The following is a 23,902-nucleotide window of genomic DNA, read 5'->3' on the forward strand; positions in this document are numbered from 1 at the left end:
TCACTGCAGATCAAGAGGTCCCTGGTTCAAATCCGGGTGTCCCCTCACCCTATTTTGATTCTGTTGTTTGTAATTGGGACTTTTCATCAATTCCATTTGGATCATCTTTGACAGAGTCAGTGTTCCCTAGGATATTGCACTTTAATAGCATTTCAGTGTTTCCTGCTCAAAACCTGTGAGTAAATGCAGTTTTTAACACTCTGCTTGTTATTCCCTTTGGGAAATTTCTGAAACATCATTGATCAATATTGTAATTTGGCTCTTCCTTTCACAGCACTAAACAAAGGGAATGGACTATGAAAGCAATTGACAACTTTGTTATACTGTTTGGTGCTTTCTTGTATTGCACTGAAGAAATGGCGTATAAAACTTGGCAGCGAAGCAGTCAATCTATTTCTCATTTCACCTGTGTCTCCAGTCTTACATATATTCCACCTCTTCTCTGTGCATGCAAAGTATGTGTTTGTTTGAAGCACTTCATTTTTGTGCAACATAGGAACTATTTAATTTCTCCTTAAAAGCTCTGCCTACGTGCAAGATGTACGAACTATCATTGCAGTTGCAAGAAGGCTGGTCTGAAGAATCAGGCCATTTGCAAACGCAAAATGGCTTTTTCTGATGTATTAAATGGAAGGTATTCGAAAGGGGTGTTTGGGTGTACCTTCCAAATACCGAATTGTAGTGGTACTTAGAAATGTTTTTCCACCATAATTTGGCCTAAATCAATCATACTTCATCACCATCTCCGTGATTGTGGTAACCAATCCTCAAATGATAAGGTGTCCCGTAAAAACCTCTTCCCCTTTAAGAATGTTTCAAAACAATCATTGTATGTAGAGGCATTGGTCCTATGTACCACTGCCTATTCAAATAAAATAACAATGAAACAAATAAATCTGTTTTTTAAATGATCCAGTTTTCCTTTAATAAATAATATTAAGGACTACTTCTCCTGTTCCACAGTTTCAAGGTTGTACTTTCTGGCACAACTTAGTATGATCCTCACACTCTTTCATGATGTACTGATATTTTGTCATTCTGATTTTACTGAAAAGCTGGGGATATAGCTCAGTGGTAGAGCATTTGACTGCAGATCAAGAGGTCCCTGGTTCAAATCTGGGTGTCCCCTCACCCTATTTTGATTCTGTTGTTTGTAATTGGGACTTTTCATCAATTCCATTTGGATCATCTTTAACAGAGTCAGTGTTCCCTTGGATATTGCAGTTTAATAGCATTTCAGTGTTTCCTGCTCAAAACCTGTGAGTAAATGCAGTTTTTAACACTCGGCTTGGTATTCCCTTTGGGAAATTTCTGAAACATCATTGATCAATTTTGGAATTCGGCTCTTCCTTTCATAGCACTAAACAAAGGGAATGGACTATGAAACCAATTGACAACTTTGTTATACTGTTTGGTGCTTTCTTGTATTGCACTGAAGAAATGGCGCATAAAACTTGGCAGCGAAGCAGTCAATCTATTTCTCATTTCACCTCTGTCTTCAGTCTTACATATATTCCACCTCTTCTCTGTGCATGCAAAGTATATGTTTGTTTGAAGCACTTCATTTTTGTGCAACGTAGGAACCATTTAATTTCTCCTTAAAAGCTCTGCCTACTTGCAAGATGTACGAACTATCATTGCAGTTGCAAGAAGGCTGGTCTGAAGAATCTAGCCATTTGGAATTGCAAAATGGCTTTTTGTGATGTATTAAATGGAAGGTATTCGAAAGGGTTGTTTTGGTGTACCTTCCAAATACCGAATTGTAGTGGTACGTAGAAATGTTTTTCCACCATAATTTGGCCCAAAACAATCATACTTCATCACCATCTCAGTGATTGTGGTAACCAATCCTCAAATGATAAGGTGTCCTGTAAAAACCTCTTCCCCTTTAAGAATGTTTCAAAACAATCATTGTATGTAGAGGCATTGGTCCTATGTACCACTGCCTATTCAAATAAAATCACAATGAAACAAATATCTGTTTTTAAATGATCCAGTTTTCCTTTAATAAATAATATTAAGGACTACTTCTCCTGTTCCATAGTTTCAAGGTTGTACTTTCTGGCACAACTTAGTATGATCCTCACACTCTTTCATGATGTACTGATATTTTGTCATTCTGATTTTACTGAAAAGATGGGGATATAGCTCAGTGGTAGAGCATTTGACTGCAGATCAATGGGTCCCTGGTTCAAATCCGGGTGTCCCCTCACCCTATTTTGATTCTGTTGTTTGTAATTGGGACTTTTCATCAATTCCATTTGAATCATCTTTGACAGAGTCAGTGTTCCCTTAGATATTGCACTTTAATAGCATTTCAATGTTTCCTGCTTAAAACCTGTGAGTAAATGCAGTTTTTAACACTCTGCTTGGTATTCCCTTTGGTAAATTTCTGAAACATCATTGATCAGTTTTGGAATTCGGCTCTTCCTTTCATAGCACTAAACAAAGGGAATGGACTATGAAACCAATTGACAACTTTGTTATACTGTTTGGTGCTTTCTTGTATTACACTGACGAAAAAGCGTATAAAACTTGGCAGCGAAGCAGTCAATCTATTTCTCATTTCACCTGTGTCTCCAGTCTTACATATATTCCACCTCTTCTCTGTGCATGCAAAGTATGTGTTTGTTTGAAGCACTTCATTTTTGTGCAACATAGGAACTATTTAATTTCTCCTTAAAAGCTCTGCCTACGTGCAAGATGTACGAACTATCATTGCAGTTGCAAGAAGGCTGGTCTGAAGAATCAGGCCATTTCCAAACGCGAAATGGCTTTTTCTGATGTATAAAATGGAAGGTATTCGAAAGGGGTTTTGGGTGTACCTTCCAAATACCGAATTGTAGTGGTACGTAGAAATGTTTTTCCACCATAATTTGGCCCAAAACAATCATACTTCATCACCATCTCAGTGATTGTGGTAACCAATCCTCAAATGATAAGGTGTTCCGTAAAAACCTCTTCCCCTTTAAGAATGTTTCAAAACAATCATTGTATGTAGAGGCATTGGTCCTATGTACCACTGCCTATTCAAATAAAATAACAATGAAACAAATAAATCTGTTTTTAAATGATCCAGTTTTCCTTTAATAAATAATATTAAGGACTACTTCTCCTGTTCCACAGTTTCAAGGTTGTACTTTCTGGCACAACTTGGTATGATCCTCACACTCTTTCATGATGTACTGATATTTTGTCATTCTGATTTTACTGAAAAGCTGGGGATATAGCTCAGTGGTAGAGCATTTCACTGCAGATCAAGAGGTCACTGGTTCAAATCCAGGTGTCCCTTCACCCTATTTTGATTCTGTTGTTTGTAATTGGGACTTTTCATCAATTCCATTTGGATCATCTTTGACAGAGTCAGTGTTCCCTAGGATATTGCACTTTAATAGCATTTCAGTGTTTCCTGCTCAAAACCTGTGAGTAAATGCAGTTTTTAACACTCTGCTTGTTATTCCCTTTGGGAAATTTCTGAAACATCATTGATCAATTTTGTAATTTGGCTCTTCCTTTCACAGCACTAAACAAAGGGAATGGACTACGAAAGCAATTGACAACTTTGTTATACTGTTTGGTGCTTTCTTGTATTGCACTGAAGAAATGGCGTATAAAACTTGGCAGCGAAGCAGTCAATCTATTTCTCATTTCACCTGTGTCTCCAGTCTTACATATATTCCACCTCTTCTCTGTGCATGCAAAGTATGTGTTTGTTTGAAGCACTTCATTTTTGTGCAACATAGGAACTATTTAATTTCTCCTTAAAAGCTCTGCCTACGTGCAAGATGTACGAACTATCATTGCAGTTGCAAGAAGGCTGGTCTGAAGAATCAGGCCATTTGCAAACGCAAAATGGCTTTTTCTGATGTATTAAATGGAAGGTATTCGAAAGGGGTGTTTGGGTGTACCTTCCAAATACCGAATTGTAGTGGTACGTAGAAATGTTTTTCCACCATAATTTGGCCCAAAACAACCATACTTCATCACCATCTCCGTGATTGTGGTAACCAATCCTCAAATGATAAGGTGTCCCGTAAAAACCTCTTCTTCTTTAAGAATGTTTCAAAATAATCATTGTATGTAGAGGCATTGGTTCTATGTACCACTGCCTATTCAAATAAAATAACAATGAAACAAATACATCTGTTTTTTAAATGATCCTGTTTTCCTTTAATAAATAATATTAAGGACTACTTCTCCTGTTCCACAGTTTCAAGGTTGTACTTTCTGGCACCACTTAGTATGATCCTCACCCTCTTTCATGATATACTCATATTGTGTCATTCTGATTTTACTAAAATGCTGGGGATATAGCTCAGCGGTAGAGCATTGGACTGCAGATCAAGAGGTCCCTGGTTCATATCCGGGTGTCCCCTCACCCTATTTTGATTCTGTTGTTTGTAATTGGGACTTTTCATCAATTCCATTTGGATCATCTTTAACAGAGTCAGTGTTCCCTTGGATATTGCAGTTTAATAGCATTTCAGTGTTTCCTGCTCAAAACCTGTGAGTAAATGCAGTTTTTAATACTCGGCTTGTTATTCCCTTTGGGAAATTTCTGAAACATCATTGATCAATTTTGGAATTCGGCTCTTCCTTTCATAGCACTAAACAAAGGGAATGGACTATGAAACCAATTGACAACTTTGTTATACTGTTTGGTGCTTTCTTGTATTGCACTGAAGAAATGGCGTATAAAACTTGGCAGCGAAGCAGTCAATCTATTTCTCATTTCACCTCTGTCTTCAGTCTTACATATATTCCACCTCTTCTCTGTGCATGCAAAGTATGTGTTTGTTTGAAGCACTTCATTTTTGTGCAACGTAGGAACTATTTAATTTCTCCTTAAAAGCTCTGCCTACGTGCAAGATGTACCAACTATCATTGCAGTTGCAAGAAGGCTGGTCTGAAGAATCAGGCCATTTGCAAACGCATAATGGCTTTTTCTGATGTATTAAATGGAAGGTATTCGAAAGGGGTGTTTGGGTGTACCTTCCAAATACCGAATTGTAGTGGTACTTAGAAATGTTTTTCCACCATAATTTGGCCTAAATCAATCATACTTCATCACCATCTCCGTGATTGTGGTAACCAATCCTCAAATGATAAGGTGTCCCGTAAAAACCTCTTCCCCTTTAAGAATGTTTCAAAACAATCATTGTATGTAGAGGCATTGGTCCTATGTACCACTGCCTATTCAAATAAAATAACAATGAAACAAATAAATCTGTTTTTTAAATGATCCAGTTTTCCTTTAATAAATAATATTAAGGACTACTTCTCCTGTTCCACAGTTTCAAGGTTGTACTTTCTGGCACAACTTAGTATGATCCTCACACTCTTTCATGATGTACTGATATTTTGTCATTCTGATTTTACTGAAAAGCTGGGGATATAGCTCAGTGGTAGAGCATTTGACTACAGATCAAGAGGTCCCTGGTTCAAATCCGGGTGTCCCCTCACCCTATTTTGATTCTGTTGTTTGTAATTGGGACTTCTCATCAATTCCATTTGGATCATCTTTAACAGAGTCAGTGTTCCCTTGGATATTGCAGTTTAATAGCATTTCAGTGTTTCCTGCTCAAAACCTGTGAGTAAATGCAGTTTTTAACACTCGGCTTGGTATTCCCTTTGGGAAATTTCTGAAACATCATTGATCAATTTTGGAATTCGGCTCTTCCTTTCATAGCACTAAACAAAGGGAATGGACTATGAAACCAATTGACAACTTTGTTATACTGTTTGGTGCTTTCTTGTATTGCACTGAAGAAATGGCGTATAAAACTTGGAAGCGAAGCAGTCAATCTATTTCTCATTTCACCTCTGTCTTCAGTCTTACATATATTCCACCTCTTCTCTGTGCATGCAAAGTATATGTTTGTTTGAAGCACTTCATTTTTGTGCAACGTAGGAACCATTTAATTTCTCCTTAAAAGCTCTGCCTACTTGCAAGATGTACGAACTATCATTGCAGTTGCAAGAAGGCTGGTCTGAAGAATCTAGCCATTTGGAAACGCAAAATGGCTTTTTCTGATGTATTAAATGGAAGGTATTCGAAAGGGTTGTTTGGGTGTACCTTCCAAATACCGAATTGTAGTGGTACGTAGAAATGTTTTTCCACCATAATTTGGCCCAAAACAATCATACTTCATCACCATCTCAGTGATTGTGGTAACCAATCCTCAAATGATAAGGTGTCCCGTAAAAACCTCTTCCCCTTTAAGAATGTTTCAAAACAATCATTGTATGTAGAGGCATTGGTCCTATGTACCACTGCCTATTCAAATAAAATCACAATGAAACAAATATCTGTTTTTAAATGATCCAGTTTTCCTTTAATAAATAATATTAAGGACTACTTCTCCTGTTCCACAGTTTCAAGGTTGTACTTTCTGGCACAACTTAGTATGATCCTCACACTCTTTCATGATGTACTGATATTTTGTCATTCTGATTTTACTGAAAAGATGGGGATATAGCTCAGTGGTAGAGCATTTGACTGCAGATCAAGAGGTCCATGGTTCAAATCCGGGTGTCCCCTCACCCTGTTTTGATTCTGTTGTTTGTAATTGGGACTTTTCATCAATTCCATTTGAATCATCTTTGACAGAGTCAGTGTTCCCTTGGATATTGCACTTTAATAGCATTTCAATGTTTCCTGCTTAAAACCTGTGAGTAAATGCAGTTTTTAACACTCTGCTTGGTATTCCCTGTGGTAAATTTCTGAAACATCATTAATCAATTTTGGAATTTGGCTCTTCCTTTCACAGCACTAAACAAAGGGAATGGACTATGAAACCAATTGACAACTTTGTTATACTGTTTGGTGCTTTCTTGTATTGCACTGAAGAAATGGCGTATAAAACTTGGCAGCGAAGCAGTCAATCTATTTCTCATTTCACCTGTGTCTCCAGTCTTACATATATTCCACCTCTTCTCTGTGCATGCAAAGTATGTGTTTGTTTGAAGCACTTCATTTTTGTGCAACATAGGAACTATTTAATTTCTCCTTAAAAGCTCTGCCTACGTGCAAGATGTACGAACTATCATTGCAGTTGCAAGAAGGCTGGTCTGAAGAATCAGGCCATTTGCAAACGCAAAATGGCTTTTTCTGATGTATTAAATGGAAGGTATTCGAAAGGGGTGTTTGGGTGTACCTTCCAAATACCGAATTGTAGTGGTTCAAAGAAATGTTTTTCCACCATAATTTGGCCCAAAACAATCATACTTCATCACCATCTCAGTGATTGTGGTAACCAATCCTCAAATGATAAGGTGTCCCGTAAAAACCTCTTCCCCTTTAAGAATGTTTCAAAACAATCCTTGTATGTAGAGGCATTGGTCCTATGTACCACTGCCTATTCAAATAAAATAACAATGAAACAAATAAATCTGTTTTTAAATGACCCTGTTTTCCTTTAATAAATAATATTAAGGACTACTTCTCCTGTTCCACAGTTTCAAGGTTGTACTTTCTGGCACAACTTGGTATGTTCCTCACACTCTTTCATGATGTACTGATATTTTGTCATTCTGATTTTACTGAAAAGCTGGGGATATAGCTCAGTGGTAGAGCATTTCACTGCAGATCAAGAGGTCCCTGGTTCAAATCCGGGTGTCCCCTCACACTATTTTGATTCTGTTGTTTGTAATTGGGACTTTTCATCAATTCCATTTGGATCATCTTTGACAGAGTCAGTGTTCCCTAGGATATTGCACTTTAATAGCATTTCAGTGTTTCCTGCTCAAAACCTGTGAGTAAATGCAGTTTTTAACACTCGGCTTGTTATTCCCTTTGGGAAATTTCTGAAACATCATTGATCAATTTTGTAATTTGGCTCTTCCTTTCACAGCACTAAACAAAGGGAATGGACTATGAAAGCAATTGACAACTTTGTTATACTGTTTGGTGCTTTCTTGTATTGCACTGAAGAAATGGCGTATAAAACTTGGCAGCGAAGCAGTCAATCTATTTCTCATTTCACCTGTGTCTCCAGTCTTACATATATTCCACCTCTTCTCTGTGCATGCAAAGTATGTGTTTGTTTGAAGCACTTCATTTTTGTGCAACATAGGAACTATTTAATTTCTCCTTAAAAGCTCTGCCTACGTGCAAGATGTATGAACTATCATTGCAGTTGCAAGAAGGCTGGTCTGAAGAATCAGGCCATTTGCAAACGCAAAATGGCTTTTTCTGATGTATTAAATGGAAGGTATTCGAAAGGGGTGTTTGGGTGTACCTTCCAAATACCGAATTGTAGTGGTACTTAGAAATGTTTTTCCACCATAATTTGGCCTAAATCAATCATACTTCATCACCATCTCCGTGATTGTGGTAACCAATCCTCAAATGATAAGGTGTCCCGTAAAAACCTCTTCCCCTTTAAGAATGTTTCAAAACAATCATTGTATGTAGAGGCATTGGTCCTATGTACCACTGCCTATTCAAATAAAATAACAATGAAACAAATAAATCTGTTTTTTAAATGATCCAGTTTTTCTTTAATAAATAATATTAAGGACTACTTCTCCTGTTCCACAGTTTCAAGGTTGTACTTTCTGGCACAACTTAGTATGATCCTCACACTCTTTCATGATGTACTGATATTTTGTCATTCTGATTTTACTGAAAAGCTGGGGATATAGCTCAGTGGTAGAGCATTTGACTGCAGATCAAGAGGTCCCTGGTTCAAATCCGGGTGTCCCCTCACCCTATTTTGATTCTGTTGTTTGTAATTGGGACTTTTCATCAATTCCATTTGGATCATCTTTAACAGAGTCAGTGTTCCCTTGGATATTGCAGTTTAATAGCATTTCAGTGTTTCCTGCTCAAAACCTGTGAGTAAATGCAGTTTTTAACACTCGGCTTGGTATTCCCTTTGGGAAATTTCTGAAACATCATTGATCAATTTTGGAATTCGGCTCTTCCTTTCATAGCACTAAACAAAGGGAATGGACTATGAAACCAATTGACAACTTTGTTATACTGTTTGGTGCTTTCTTGTATTGCACTGAAGAAATGGCGCATAAAACTTGGCAGCGAAGCAGTCAATCTATTTCTCATTTCACCTCTGTCTTCAGTCTTACATATATTCCACCTCTTCTCTGTGCATGCAAAGTATATGTTTGTTTGAAGCACTTCATTTTTGTGCAACGTAGGAACCATTTAATTTCTCCTTAAAAGCTCTGCCTACTTGCAAGATGTACGAACTATCATTGCAGTTGCAAGAAGGCTGGTCTGAAGAATCTAGCCATTTGGAAACGCAAAATAGCTTTTTGTGATGTATTAAATGGAAGGTATTCGAAAGGGTTGTTTGGGTGTACCTTCCAAATACCGAATTGTAGTGGTACGTAGAAATGTTTTTCCACCATAATTTGGCCCAAAACAATCATACTTCATCACCATCTCAGTGATTGTGGTAACCAATCCTCAAATGATAAGGTGTCCCGTAAAAACCTCTTCCCCTTTAAGAATGTTTCAAAACAATCATTGTATGTAGAGGCATTGGTCCTATGTACCACTGCCTATTCAAATAAAATCACAATGAAACAAATATCTGTTTTTAAATGATCCAGTTTTCCTTTAATAAATAATATTAAGGACTACTTCTCCTGTTCCATAGTTTCAAGGTTGTACTTTCTGGCACAACTTAGTATGATCCTCACAGTCTTTCATGATGTACTGATATTTTGTCATTCTGATTTTTCTGAAAAGATGGCGATATAGCTCAGTGGTACAGCATTTGACTGCAGATCAAGAGGTCCCTGGTTCAAATCCGGGTGTCCCCTCACCCTATTTTGATTCTGTTGTTTGTAATTGGGACTTTTCATCAATTCCATTTGAATCATCTTTGACAGAGTCAGTGTTCCCTTGGATATTGCACTTTAATAGCATTTCAATGTTTCCTGCTTAAAACCTGTGAGTAAATGCAGTTTTTAACACTCTGCTTGGTATTCCCTTTGGTAAATTTCTGAAACATCATTGATCAGTTTTGGAATTCGGCTCTTCCTTTCATAGCACTAAACAAAGGGAATGGACTATGAAACCAATTGACAACTTTGTTATACTGTTTGGTGCTTTCTTGTATTGCACTGACGAAAAAGCGTATAAAACTTGGCAGCGAAGCAGTCAATCTATTTCTCATTTCACCTGTGTCTCCAGTCTTACATATATTCCACCTCTTCTCTGTGCATGCAAAGTATGTGTTTGTTTGAAGCACTTCATTTTTGTGCAACATAGGAACTATTTAATTTCTCCTTAAAAGCTCTGCCTACGTGCAAGATGTACGAACTATCATTGCAGTTGCAAGAAGGCTGGTCTGAAGAATCAGGCCATTTCCAAACGCAAAATGGCTTTTTCTGATGTATAAAATGGAAGGTATTCGAAAGGGGTTTTGGGTGTACCTTCCAAATACCGAATTGTAGTGGTACGTAGAAATGTTTTTCCACCATAATTTGGCCCAAAACAATCATACTTCATCACCATCTCAGTGATTGTGGTAACCAATCCTCAAATGATAAGGTGTTCCGTAAAAACCTCTTCCCCTTTAAGAATGTTTCAAAACAATCATTGTATGTAGAGGCATTGGTCCTATGTACCACTGCCTATTGAAATAAAATAACAATGAAACAAATAAATCTGTTTTTAAATGATCCAGTTTTCCTTTAATAAATAATATTAAGGACTACTTCTCCTGTTCCACAGTTTCAAGGTTGTACTTTCTGGCACAACTTGGTATGATCCTCACACTCTTTCATGATGTACTGATATTTTGTCATTCTGATTTTACTGAAAAGCTGGGGATATAGCTCAGTGGTAGAGCATTTCACTGCAGATCAAGAGGTCACTGGTTCAAATCCAGGTGTCCCCTCACCCTATTTTGATTCTGTTGTTTGTAATTGGGACTTTTCATCAATTCCATTTGGATCTTTTTTGACAGAGTCAGTGTTCCCTAGGATATTGCACTTTAATAGCATTTCAGTGTTTCCTGCTCAAAACCTGTGAGTAAATGCAGTTTTTAACACTCTGCTTGTTATTCCCTTTGGGAAATTTCTGAAACATCATTGATCAATTTTGTAATTTGGCTCTTCCTTTCACAGCACTAAACAAAGGGAATGGACTACGAAAGCAATTGACAACTTTGTTATACTGTTTGGTGCTTTCTTGTATTGCACTGAAGAAATGGCGTATAAAACTTGGCAGCGAAGCAGTCAATCTATTTCTCATTTCACCTGTGTCTCCAGTCTTACATATATTCCACCTCTTCTCTGTGCATGCAAAGTATGTGTTTGTTTGAAGCACTTCATTTTTGTGCAACATAGGAACTATTTAATTTCTCCTTAAAAGCTCTGCCTACGTGCAAGATGTACGAACTATCATTGCAGTTGCAAGAAGGCTGGTCTGAAGAATCAGGCCATTTGCAAACGCAAAATGGCTTTTTCTGATGTATTAAATGGAAGGTATTCGAAAGGGGTGTTTGGGTGTACCTTCCAAATACCGAATTGTAGTGGTACGTAGAAATGTTTTTCCACCATAATTTGGCCCAAAACAACCATACTTCATCACCATCTCCGTGATTGTGGTAACCAATCCTCAAATGATAAGGTGTCCCGTAAAAACCTCTTCTTCTTTAAGAATGTTTCAAAATAATCATTGTATGTAGAGGCATTGGTTCTATGTACCACTGCCTATTCAAATAAAATAACAATGAAACAAATAAATCTGTTTTTTAAATGATCCTGTTTTCCTTTAATAAATAATATTAAGGACTACTTCTCCTGTTCCACAGTTTCAAGGTTGTACTTTCTGGCACCACTTAGTATGATCCTCACCCTCTTTCATGATATACTCATATTTTGTCATTCTGAGTTTACTAAAAAGCTGGGGATATAGCTCAGCGGTAGAGCATTGGACTGCAGATCAAGAGGTCCCTGGTTCAAATCCGGGTGTCCCCTCACCCTATTTTGATTCTGTTGTTTGTAATTGGGACTTTTCATCAATTCCATTTGGATCATCTTTAACAGAGTCAGTGTTCCCTTGGATATTGCAGTTTAATAGCATTTCAGTGTTTCCTGCTCAAAACCTGTGAGTAAATGCAGTTTTTAACACTCGGCTTGTTATTCCCTTTGGGAATTTTCTGAAACATCATTGATCAATTTTGGAATTCGGCTCTTCCTTTCATAGCACTAAACAAAGGGAATGGACTATGAAACCAATTGACAACTTTGTTATACTGTTTGGTGCTTTCTTGTATTGCACTGAAGAAATGGCGTATAAAACTTGGCAGCGAAGCAGTCAATCTATTTCTCATTTCACCTCTGTCTTCAGTCTTACATATATTCCACCTCTTCTCTGTGCATGCAAAGTATGTGTTTGTTTGAAGCACTTCATTTTTGTGCAACGTAGGAACTATTTAATTTCTCCTTAAAAGCTCTGCCTACGTGCAAGATGTACGAACTATCATTGCAGTTGCAAGAAGGCTGGTCTGAAGAATCTAGCCATTTGGAAACGCAAAATGGCTTTTTCTGATGTATTAAATGGAAGGTATTCGAAAGGGTTGTTTGGGTGTACCTTCCAAATACCGAATTGTAGTGGTCCTTAGAAATGTTTTTCCACCATAATTTGGCCCAAAACAATCATACTTCATCACCATCTCAGTGATTGTGGTAACCAATCCTCAAATGATAAGGTGTCCCGTAAAAACCTCTTCCCCTTTAAGAATGTTTCAAAACAATCATTGTATGTAGAGGCATTGGTCCTATGTACCACTGCCTATTCAAATAAAATCACAATGAAACAAATATCTGTTTTTAAATGATCCAGTTTTCCTTTAATAAATAATATTAAGGACTACTTCTCCTGTTCCACAGTTTCAAGGTTGTACTTTCTGGCACAACTTAGTATGATCCTCACACTCTTTCATGATGTACTGATATTTTGTCATTCTGATTTTACTGAAAAGATGGGGATATAGCTCAGTGGTAGAGCATTTGACTGCAGATCAAGAGGTCCCTGGTTCAAATCCGGGTGTCCCCTCACCCTATTTTGATTCTGTTGTTTGTAATTGGGACTTTTCATCAATTCCATTTGAATCATCTTTGACAGAGTCAGTGTTCCCTTGGATATTGCACTTTAATAGCATTTCAATGTTTCCTGCTTAAAACCTGTGAGTAAATGCAGTTTTTAACACTCTGCTTGGTATTCTCTTTGGTAAATTTCTGAAACGTCATTGATCAATTTTGGAATTCGGCTCTTCCTTTCACAGCACTAAACAAAGGGAATGGACTATGAAACCAATTGACAACTTTGTTATACTGTTTGGTGCTTTCTTGTATTGCACTGAAGAAATGGCGTATAAAACTTGGCAGCGAAGCAGTCAATCTATTTCTCATTTCACCTGTGTCTTCAGTCTTACATATATTCCACCTCTTCTCTGTGCATGCAAAGTATGTGTTTGTTTGAAGCACTTCATTTTTGTGCAACGTAGGAACTATTTAATTTCTCCTTAAAAGCTCTGCCTACGTGCAAGATGTACGAACTATCCTTGCAGTTGCAAGAAGGCTGGTCTGAAGAATCAGGCCATTTGCAAACGCAAAATGGCTTTTTCTGATGTATTAAATGGAAGGTATTCGAAAGGGGTGTTTGGGTGTACCTTCCAAATACCGAATTGTAGTGGTACAAAGAAATGTTTTTCCACCATAATTTGGCCCAAAACAATCATACTTCATCACCATCTCAGTGATTGTGGTAACCAATCCTCAAATGATAAGGTGTCCCGCAAAAACCTCTTCCCCTTTCAGAATGTTTCAAAACAATCATTGTATGTAGAGGCATTGGTTCTATGTACCACTGCCTATTCAAATAAAATAACAATGAAACAAATATCTGTTTTTAAATGATCCAGTTTTCCTTTAATAAATAATATTAAGGACTATTTCTCCTGTTTCACAGTTTCAAGGTTGTACTTTCCGGAACAACTTAGTATGATCCACTCACTCTTTCATGATGTACTGATATTTTGTCATTCTGATTTTCCTGACAAGCTGGGGATGTAGCTCAGTGGTAGAGCATTTAACTGCAGATAGAGAGGTCCCTGGTTCAAATCCGGGTGTCCCCTCACCCTATTTTGATTCTGTTGTTTGTAATTGGGACTTTTCATCAATTCCATTTGGATCATCTTTAACAGAGTCAGTGTTCCCTTGGATATTGCACTTTAATAGCATTTCAGTGTTTCCTGCTCAAAACCTGTGAGTAAATGCAGTTTTTAACACTCGGCTTGTTATTCCCTTTGGGAAATTTCTGAAACATCATTGATCAATTTTGGAATTCGGCTCTTCCTTTCATAGCACTAAACAAAGGGAATGGACTATGAAACCAATTGACAACTTTGTTATACTGTTTGGTGCTTTCTTGTATTGCACTGAAGAAATGGCGTATAAAACTTGGCAGCAAAGCAGTCAATCTATTTCTCATTTCACCTCTGTCTTCAGTCTTACATATATTCCACCTCTTCTCTGTGCATGCAAAGTATGTGTTTGTTTGAAGCACTTCATTTTTGTGCAACGTAGGAACTATTTAATTTCTCCTTAAAAGCTCTGCCTACGTGCAAGATGTACGAACTATCATTGCAGTTGCAAGAAGGCTGGTCTGAAGAATCAGGCCATTTGCAAACGCAAAATGGCTTTTTCTGATGTATTAAATGGAAGGTATTCGAAAGGGGTGTTTGGGTGTACCTTCCAAATACCGAATTGTAGTGGTACGTAGAAATGTTTTTCCACCATAATTTGGCCCAAAACAATCATACTTCATCACCATCTCAGTGATTGTGGTAACCAATCCTCAAATGATAAGGTGTCCCGTAAAAACCTCTTCCCCTTTAAGAATGTTTCAAAACAATCCTTGTATGTAGAGGCATTGGTCCTATGTACCACTGCCTATTCAAATAAAATAACAATGAAACAAATAAATCTGTTTTTAAATGATCCAGTTTTCCTTTAATAAATAATATTAAGGACTACTTCTCCTGTTCCACAGTTTCAAGGTTGTACTTTCTGGCACAACTTAGTATGATCCTCACACTCTTTCATGATGTACTGATATTTTGTCATTCTGATTTTCCTGAAAAGCTGGGGATATAGCTCAGTGGTAGAGCATTTGACTGCAGATCAATAGGTCCCTTGTTCAAATCCGGGTGTCCCCTCACCCTATTTTGATTCTGTTGTTTGTAATTGGGACTTTTCATCAATTCCATTTGGATCATCTTTGACAGAGTCAGTGTTCCCTAGGATATTGCACTTTAATAGCATTTCAGTGTTTCCTGCTCAAAACCTGTGAGTAAATGCAGTTTTTAACACTCTGCTTGTTATTCCCTTTGGGAAATTTCTGAAACATCATTGATCAATTTTGTATTTTGGCTCTTCCTTTCACAGCACTAAACAAAGGGAATGGACTATGAAAGCAAATGACAACTTTGTTATACTGTTTGGTGCTTTCTTGTATTGCACTGACGAAATGGCGTATAAAACTTGGCAGCGAAGCAGTCAATCTATTTCTCATTTCACCTGTGTCTTCAGTCTTACATATATTCCACCTCTTCTCTGTGCATGCAAAGTATGTGTTTGTTTGAAGCACTTCATTTTTGTGCAACGTAGGAACTATTTAATTTCTCCTTAAAAGCTCTGCCTACGTGCAAGATGTACGAACTATCATTGCAGTTGCAAGAAGGCTGGTCTGAAGAATCAGGCCATTTGCAAACGCAAATTGGCTTTTTCTGATGTATTAAATGGAAGGTATTCGAAAGGGGTTTTGGGTGTACCTTCCAAATACCGAATTGTAGTGGTACGTAGAAATGTTTTTCCACCATAATTTGGCCCAAAACAATCATACTTCATCACCATCTCAGTGATTGTGGTAACCAATCCTCAAATGATAAGGTGTCCCGTAAAAACCTCTTCCCCTTTAAGAATGTTTTAAAACAATCATTGTATGTAGAGGCATTGGTCCTATGTACCACTGCCTATTCAAATAAAATAACAATGAAACAAATAAATCTGTTTTTAAATGATCCAGTTTTCCTTTAATAAATAATATTAAGGACTACTTCTCCTGTTCCACAGTTTCAAGGTTGAACTTTCTGGCACAACTTGGTATGATCCTCACACTCTTTCATGATGTACTGATATTTTGTCATTCTGAGTTTACTGAAAAGCTGGGGATATAGCTCAGTGGTAGAGCATTTGACTGCAGATCAAGAGGTCCCTGGTTCAAATCCGGGTGTCCCCTCACCCTATTTTGATTCTGTTGTTTGTAATTGGGACTTTTCATCAATTCCATTTGGATCATCTTCGACAGAGTCAGTGTTCCCTAGGATATTGCACTTTATTAGCATTTCAGTGTTTCCTGCTCAAAACCTGTGAGTAAATGCAGTTTTTAACACTCTGCTTGTTATTCCCTTTGGGAAATTTCTGAAACATCATTGATCAATTTTGCAATTTGGCTCTTCCTTTCACAGCACTAAACAAAGGGAATGGACTATGAAAGCAATTGACAACTTTGTTATACTGTTTGGTGCTTTCTTGTATTGCACTGAAGAAAAGGCGTATAAAAACTTGGCAGCGAAGCAGTCAATCTATTTCTCATTTCACCTGTGTCTTCAGTCTTACATATATTCCACCTCTTCTCTGTGCATGCAAAGTATGTCTTTGTTTGAAGCACTTCATTTTTGTGCAACATAGGAACTATTTAATTTCTCCTTAAAAGCTCTGCCTACGTGCAAGATGTAGGAACTATCATTGCAGTTGCAAGAAGGCTGGTCTGAAGAATCAGGCCATTTGCAAACGCAAAATGGCTTTTTCTGATGTATTAAATGGAAGGTATTCGAAAGGGGTGTTTGGGTGTACCTTCCAAATACCGAATTGTAGTGGTACGTAAAAATGTTTTTCCACCATAATTTGGCCCAAAACAATCATACTTCATCACCATATCCGTGATTGTGGTAACCAATCCTCAAATGATAAGGTGTCCCGTAAAAACCTCTTCTTCTTTAAGAATGTTTCAAAACAATCATTGTATGTAGAGGCATTGGTTCTATGTACCACTGCCTATTAAAATAAAATAACAATGAAACAAATAAATCTGTTTTTTAAATGATCCAGTTTTCCTTTAATAAATAATATTAAGGACTACTTCTCCTGTTCCACAGTTTCAAGGTTGTACTTTCTGGCACAACTTAGTATGATCCTCACACTCTTTCATGATGTACTCATATTTTGTCATTCTGATTTTACTGAAAATCTGGGGATATAGCTCAGTGGTAGAGCATTGGACTGCAGATCAAGAGGTCCCTGGTTCAAATCCGGGTGTCCCCTCACCCTATTTTGATTCTGTTGTTTGTAATTGGGACTTTTCATAAATTCCATTTGGATCATCTTTGACAGAGTCAGTGTTCCCTTTGATATTGCACTTTAATAGCATTTCAGTGTTTCCTGCTCAAAACCTGTGAGTAAATGCAGTTTTTAACACTCTGCTTGTTATTCCCTTTGGGAAATTTCTGAAACATCATTGATCAATTTTGCAATTTGGCTCTTCCTTTCACAGCACTAAACAAAGGGAATGGACTATGAAAGCAATTGACAACTTTGTTATACTGTTTGGTGCTTTCTTGTATTGCACTGACGAAATGGCGTATAAAACTTGGCAGCGAAGCAGTCAATCTATTTCTCATTTCACCTGTGTCTCCAGTCTTACATATATTCCACCTCTTCTCTGTGCAGGCAAAGTATGTGTTTGTTTGAAGCACTTCATTTTTGTGCAACGTAGGAACTATTTAATTTCTCCTTAAAAGCTCTGCCTACGTGCAAGATGTACGAACTATCATTGCAGTTGCAAGAAGGCTGGTCTGAAGAATCAGGCCATTTGCAAACGCAAAATGGCTTTTTCTGATGTATTAAATGGAAGGTATTCGAAAGTGGTTTGGGGTGTACCTTCCAAATACCGAATTGTAGTGGTACGTAGAAATGTTTTTCCACCATAATTTGGCCCAAAACAATCATACTTCATCACCATCTCAGTGATTGTGGTAACCAATCCTCAAATGATAAGGTGTCCCGTAAAAACTTCTTCCCCTTTAAGAATGTTTCAAAACAATCATTGTATGTAGAGGCATTGGTCCTATGTACCACTGCCTATTCAAATAAAATCACAATGAAACAAATATCTGTTTTTAAATGATCCAGTTTTCCTTTAATAAATAATATTAAGGACTACTTCTCCTGTTCCATAGTTTCAAGGTTGTACTTTCTGGCACAACTTAGTATGATCCTCACACTCTTTCATGATGTACTGATATTTTGTCATTCTGATTTTAATGAAAAGATGGGGATATAGCTCAGTGGTAGAGCATTTGACTGCAGATCTAGAGGTCCCTGGTTCAAATCCGGGTGTCCCCTCACCCTATTTTGATTCTGTTGTTTGTAATTGGGACTTTTCATCAATTCCATTTGAATCATCTTTGACAGAGTCAGTGTTCCCTTGGATATTGCACTTTAATAGCATTTCAATGTTTCCTGCTTAAAACCTGTGAGTAAATGCAGTTTTTAACACTCTGCTTGGTATTCCCTTTGGTAAATTTCTGAAACATCATTGATCAATTTTGGAATTCGGCTCTTCCTTTCACAGCACTAAACAAAGGCAATGGACTATGAAACCAATTGACAACTTTTTTATACTGTTTGGTGCTTTCTTGTATTGCACTGAAGAAATGGCGTATAAAACTTGGCAGCGAAGCAGTCAATCTATTTCTCATTTCACCTGTGTCTTCAGTCTTACATATATTCCACCTCTTCTCTGTGCATGCAAAGTATGTGTTTGTTTGAAGCACTTCATTTTTGTGCAACGTAGGAACTATTTAATTTCTCCTTAAAAGCTCTGCCTACGTGCAAGATGTACGAACTATCATTGCAGTTGCAAGATGGCTGGTCTGAAGAATCAGGCCATTTGCAAACGCAAAATGGCTTTTTCTGATGTATTAAATGGAAGGTATTCGAAAGGGGTGTTTGGGTGTACCTTCCAAATACCGAATTGTAGTGGTACAAAGAAATGTTTTTCCACCATAATTTGGCCCAAAACAATCATACTTCATCACCATCTCAGTGATTGTGGTAACCAATCCTCAAATGATAAGGTGTCCCGCAAAAACCTCTTCCCCTTTCAGAATGTTTCAAAACAATCATTGTATGTAGAGGCATTGGTTCTATGTACCACTGCCTATTCAAATAAAATAACAATGAAACAAATATCTGTTTTTAAATGATCCAGTTTTCCTTTAATAAATAATATTAAGGACTATTTCTCCTGTTCCACAGTTTCAAGGTTGTACTTTCCGGAACAACTTAGTATGATCCACTCACTCTTTCATGATGTACTGATATTTGCTCATTCTGATTTTCCTGAAAAGCTGGGGATGTAGCTCAGTCGTAGAGCATTTGACTGCAGATCAAGAGGTCCCTGGTTCAAATCCGGGTGTCCCCTCACCCTATTTTGATTCTGTTGTTTGTAATTGGGACTTTTCATCAATTCCATTTGGATCATCTTTAACAGAGTCAGTGTTCCCTTGGATATTGCACTTTAATAGCATTTCAGTGTTTCCTGCTCAAAACCTGTGAGTAAATGCAGTTTTTAACACTCGGCTTGTTATTCCCTTTGGGAAATTTCTGAAACATCATTGATCAATTTTGGAATTCGGCTCTTCCTTTCATAGCACTAAACAAAGGGAATGGACTATGAAACCAATTGACAACTTTGTTATACTGTTTGGTGCTTTCTTGTATTGCACTGAAGAAATGGCGTATAAAACTTGGCAGCGAAGCAGTCAATCTATTTCTCATTTCACCTCTCTCTTCAGTCTTACATATATTCCACCTCTTCTCTGTGCATGCAAAGCATGTGTTTGTTTGAAGCACTTCATTTTTGTGCAACGTAGGAACTATTTAATTTCTCCTTAAAAGCTCTGCCTACGTGCAAGATGTACGAACTATCATTGCAGTTGCAAGAAGGCTGGTCTGAAGAATCAGGCCATTTGCAAACGCAAAATGGCTTTTTCTGATGTATTAAATGGAAGGTATTCGAAAGGGGTTTTGGGTGTACCTTCCAAATACCGAATTGTAGTGGTACGTAGAAATGTTTTTCCACCATAATTTGGCCCAAAACAATCATACTTCATCACCATCTCAGTGATTGTGGTAACCAATCCTCAAATGATAAGGTGTCCCGTAAAAACCTCTTCCCCTTTAAGAATGTTTTAAAACAATCATTGTATGTAGAGGCATTGGTCCTATGTACCACTGCCTATTCAAATAAAATCACAATGAAACAAATATCTGTTTTTAAATGATCCAGTTTTCCTTTAATAAATAATATTAAGGACTACTTCTCCTGTTCCACAGTTTCAAGGTTGTACTTTCTGGCACAACTTGGTATGATCCTCACACTCTTTCATGATGTACTGATATTTTGTCATTCTGAGTTTACTGAAAAGCTGGGGATATAGCTCAGTGGTAGAGCATTTGACTGCAAATCAAGAGGTCCCTGGTTCAAATCCGGGTGTCCCCTCACCCTATTTTGATTCTGTTGTTTGTAATTGGGACTTTTCATCAATTCCATTTGGATCATCTTCGACAGAGTCAGTGTTCCCTAGGATATTGCACTTTATTAGCATTTCAGTGTTTCCTGCTCAAAACCTGTGAGTAAATGCAGTTTTTAACACTCTGCTTGTTATTCCCTTTGGGAAATTTCTGAAACATCATTGATCAATTTTGTAATTTGGCTCTTCAATTCACAGCACTAAACAAAGGGAATGGACTATGAAAGCAATTGACAACTTTGTTATACTGTTTGGTGCTTTCTTGTATTGCACTGACGAAATGGCGTATAAAACTTGGCAGCGAAGCAGTCAATCTATTTCTCATTTCACCTGTGTCTCCAGTCTTACATATATTCCACCTCTTCTCTGTGCATGCAAAGTATGGGTTTGTTTGAAGCACTTCATTTTTGTGCAACGTAGGAACTATTTAATTTCTCCTTAAAAGCTCTGCCTACGTGCAAGATGTACGAACTATCATTGCAGTTGCAAGAAGGCTGGTCTGAAGAATCAGGCCATTTGCAAACGCAAAATGGCTTTTTCTGATGTATTAAATGGAAGGTATTCGAAAGGGGTTTTGGGTGTACCTTCCAAATACCGAATTGTAGTGGTACGTAGAAATGTTTTTCCACCATAATTTGGCCCAAAACAATCATACTTCATCACCATCTCAGTGATTGTGGTAACCAATCCTGAAACGATAAGGTGTACCGTAAAAACCTCTTCCCCTTTAAGAATGTTTCAAAACAATCATTGTATGTAGAGGCATTGGTCCTATGTACCACTGCCTATTCAAATAAAATAACAATGAAACAAATAAATCTGTTTTTAAATGATCCAGTTTTCCTTTAATAAATAATATTAAGGACTACTTCTCCTGTTCCACAGTTTCAAGGTTGTACTTTCTGGCACAACTTGGTATGATCCTCACACTATTTCATGATGTACTGATATTTTGTCATTCTGATTTTACTGAAAATCTGGGGATATAGCTCAGTGGTAGAGCATTTCACTGCAGATCAAGAGGTCCCTGGTTCAAATCCGGGTGTCCCCTCACCCTATTTTGATTCTGTTGTTTGTAATTGGGACTTTTTATCAATTCCATTTGGATCATCTTTGACAGAGTCAGTGTTCCCTAGGATATTGCACTTTAATAGCATTTCAGTGTTTCCTGCTCCAAACCTGTGAGTAAATGCAGTTTTTAACACTCTGCTTGTTATTCCCTTTGGGAAATTTCTGAAACATCATTGATCAATTTTGTAATTTGGCTCTTCCTTTCACAGCACTAAACAAAGGGAATGGACTACGAAAGCAATTGACAACTTTGTTATACTGTTTGGTGCTTTCTTGTATTGCACTGAAGAAATGGCGTATAAAACTTGGCAGCGAAGCAGTCAATCTATTTCTCATTTCACCTGTGTCTCCAGTCTTACATATATTCCACCCCTTCTCTGTGCATGCAAAGTATGTGTTTGTTTGAAGCACTTCATTTTTGTGCAACATAGGAACTATTTAATTTCTCCTTAAAAGCTCTGCCTACGTGCAAGATGTACGAACTATCATTGCAGTTGGAAGAAGGCTGGTCTGAAGAATCAGGCCATTTGCAAACGCAAAATGGCTTTTTCTGATGTATTAAATGGAAGGTATTCGAAAGGGGTGTTTGGGTGTACCTTCCAAATACCGAATTGTAGTGGTACGTAGAAATGTTTTTCCACCATAATTTGGCCCAAAACAATCATACTTCATCACCATCTCCGTGATTGTGGTAACCAATCCTCAAATGATAAGGTGTCCCGTAAAAACCTCTACTTCTTTAAGAATGTTTCAAAATAATCATTGTATGTAGAGGCATTGGTTCTATGTACCACTGCCTATTCAAATAAAATAACAATGAAACAAATAAATCTGTTTTTTAAATGATCCTGTTTTCCTTTAATAAATAATATTAAGGACTACTTCTCCTGTTCCACAGTTTCAAGGTTGTACTTTCTGGCACCACTTAGTATGATCCTCACCCTCTTTCATGATATACTCATATTTTGTCATTCTGAGTTTACTAAAAAGCTGGGGATATAGCTCAGCGTTAGAGCATTGGACTGCAGATCAAGAGGTCCCTGGTTCAAATCCGGGTGTCCCCTCACCCTATTTTGATTCTGTTGTTTGTAATTGGGACTTTTCATCAATTCCATTTGGATCATCTTTAACAGAGTCAGTGTTCCCTTGGATATTGCAGTTTAATAGCATTTCAGTGTTTCCTGCTCAAAACCTGTGAGTAAATGCAGTTTTTAACACTCGGCTTGTTATTCCCTTTGGGAATTTTCTGAAACATCATTGATCAATTTTGGAATTCGGCTCTTCCTTTCATAGCACTAAACAAAGGGAATGGACTATGAAACCAATTGACAACTTTGTTATACTGTTTGGTGCTTTCTTGTATTGCACTGAAGAAATGGCGTATAAAACTTGGCAGCGAAGCAGTCAATCTATTTCTCATTTCACCTCTGTCTTCAGTCTTACATATATTCCACCTCTTCTCTGTGCATGCAAAGTATGTGTTTGTTTGAAGCACTTCATTTTTGTGCAACGTAGGAACTATTTAATTTCTCCTTAAAAGCTCTGCCTACGTGCAAGATGTACGAACTATCATTGCAGTTGCAAGAAGGCTGGTCTGAAGAATCAGGCAATTTGCAAACGCATAATGGCTTTTTCTGATGTATTAAATGGAAGGTATTCGAAAGGGGTGTTTGGGTGTACCTTCCAAATACCGAATTGTAGTGGTACTTAGAAATGTTTTTCCACCATAATTTGGCCTAAATCAATCATACTTCATCACCATCTCCGTGATTGTGGTAACCAATCCTCAAATGATAAGGTGTCCCGTAAAAACCTCTTCCCCTTTAAGAATTTTTCAAAACAATCATTGTATGTAGATGCATTGGTCCTATGTACCACTGCCTATTCAAATAAAATAACAATGAAACAAATAAATCTGTTTTTTAAATGATCCAGTTTTCCTTTAATAAATAATATTAAGGACTACTTCTCCTGTTCCACAGTTTCAAGGTTGTACATTCTGGCACAACTTAGTATGATCCTCACACTCTTTCATGATGTACTGATATTTTGTCATTCTGATTTTACTGAAAAGCTGGGGATATAGCTCAGTGGTAGAGCATTTGACTGCAGATCAAGAGGTCCCTGGTTCAAATCCGGGTGTCCCCTCACCCTATTTTGATTCTGTTGTTTGTAATTGGGACTTTTCATCA

The 23,902-nt window shown here is 37.4% G+C and overlaps 11 non-coding genes across 11 annotated transcripts; all 11 read left to right on the top strand.

Annotated features, from left to right (window-relative positions):
• Positions 1–1,057: 1,057 nt before the first annotated feature.
• Positions 1,058–1,129, top strand: TRNAC-GCA (transfer RNA cysteine (anticodon GCA)). The gene has a single exon. It is a non-coding gene; the product is annotated as a tRNA-Cys (tRNA).
• A 1,009-nt stretch (positions 1,130–2,138) lies between these two features.
• Positions 2,139–2,210, top strand: TRNAC-GCA (transfer RNA cysteine (anticodon GCA)). Its single transcript has one exon. It is a non-coding gene; the product is annotated as a tRNA-Cys (tRNA).
• A 3,178-nt stretch (positions 2,211–5,388) lies between these two features.
• TRNAC-ACA (transfer RNA cysteine (anticodon ACA)) lies at positions 5,389–5,460 on the top strand. Its single transcript has one exon. It is a non-coding gene; the product is annotated as a tRNA-Cys (tRNA).
• Positions 5,461–6,469: 1,009 nt separating this feature from the next.
• On the top strand, positions 6,470–6,541 carry TRNAC-GCA (transfer RNA cysteine (anticodon GCA)). Its single transcript has one exon. It is a non-coding gene; the product is annotated as a tRNA-Cys (tRNA).
• Positions 6,542–8,636: 2,095 nt separating this feature from the next.
• Positions 8,637–8,708, top strand: TRNAC-GCA (transfer RNA cysteine (anticodon GCA)). Its single transcript has one exon. It is a non-coding gene; the product is annotated as a tRNA-Cys (tRNA).
• A 4,256-nt stretch (positions 8,709–12,964) lies between these two features.
• TRNAC-GCA (transfer RNA cysteine (anticodon GCA)) lies at positions 12,965–13,036 on the top strand. The gene has a single exon. It is a non-coding gene; the product is annotated as a tRNA-Cys (tRNA).
• Positions 13,037–16,210: 3,174 nt separating this feature from the next.
• On the top strand, positions 16,211–16,282 carry TRNAC-GCA (transfer RNA cysteine (anticodon GCA)). The gene has a single exon. It is a non-coding gene; the product is annotated as a tRNA-Cys (tRNA).
• A 1,013-nt stretch (positions 16,283–17,295) lies between these two features.
• On the top strand, positions 17,296–17,367 carry TRNAC-GCA (transfer RNA cysteine (anticodon GCA)). The gene has a single exon. It is a non-coding gene; the product is annotated as a tRNA-Cys (tRNA).
• A 1,008-nt stretch (positions 17,368–18,375) lies between these two features.
• On the top strand, positions 18,376–18,447 carry TRNAC-GCA (transfer RNA cysteine (anticodon GCA)). Its single transcript has one exon. It is a non-coding gene; the product is annotated as a tRNA-Cys (tRNA).
• Positions 18,448–20,536: 2,089 nt separating this feature from the next.
• Positions 20,537–20,608, top strand: TRNAC-GCA (transfer RNA cysteine (anticodon GCA)). The gene has a single exon. It is a non-coding gene; the product is annotated as a tRNA-Cys (tRNA).
• Positions 20,609–23,786: 3,178 nt separating this feature from the next.
• TRNAC-GCA (transfer RNA cysteine (anticodon GCA)) lies at positions 23,787–23,858 on the top strand. The gene has a single exon. It is a non-coding gene; the product is annotated as a tRNA-Cys (tRNA).
• The last annotated feature ends 44 nt before the right edge of the window (positions 23,859–23,902 follow it).

This window comes from Lissotriton helveticus, chromosome 1_2 (assembly GCF_964261635.1).
Source record: "Lissotriton helveticus chromosome 1_2, aLisHel1.1, whole genome shotgun sequence".
Taxonomy (NCBI): Eukaryota; Metazoa; Chordata; class Amphibia; order Caudata; family Salamandridae; genus Lissotriton; species Lissotriton helveticus.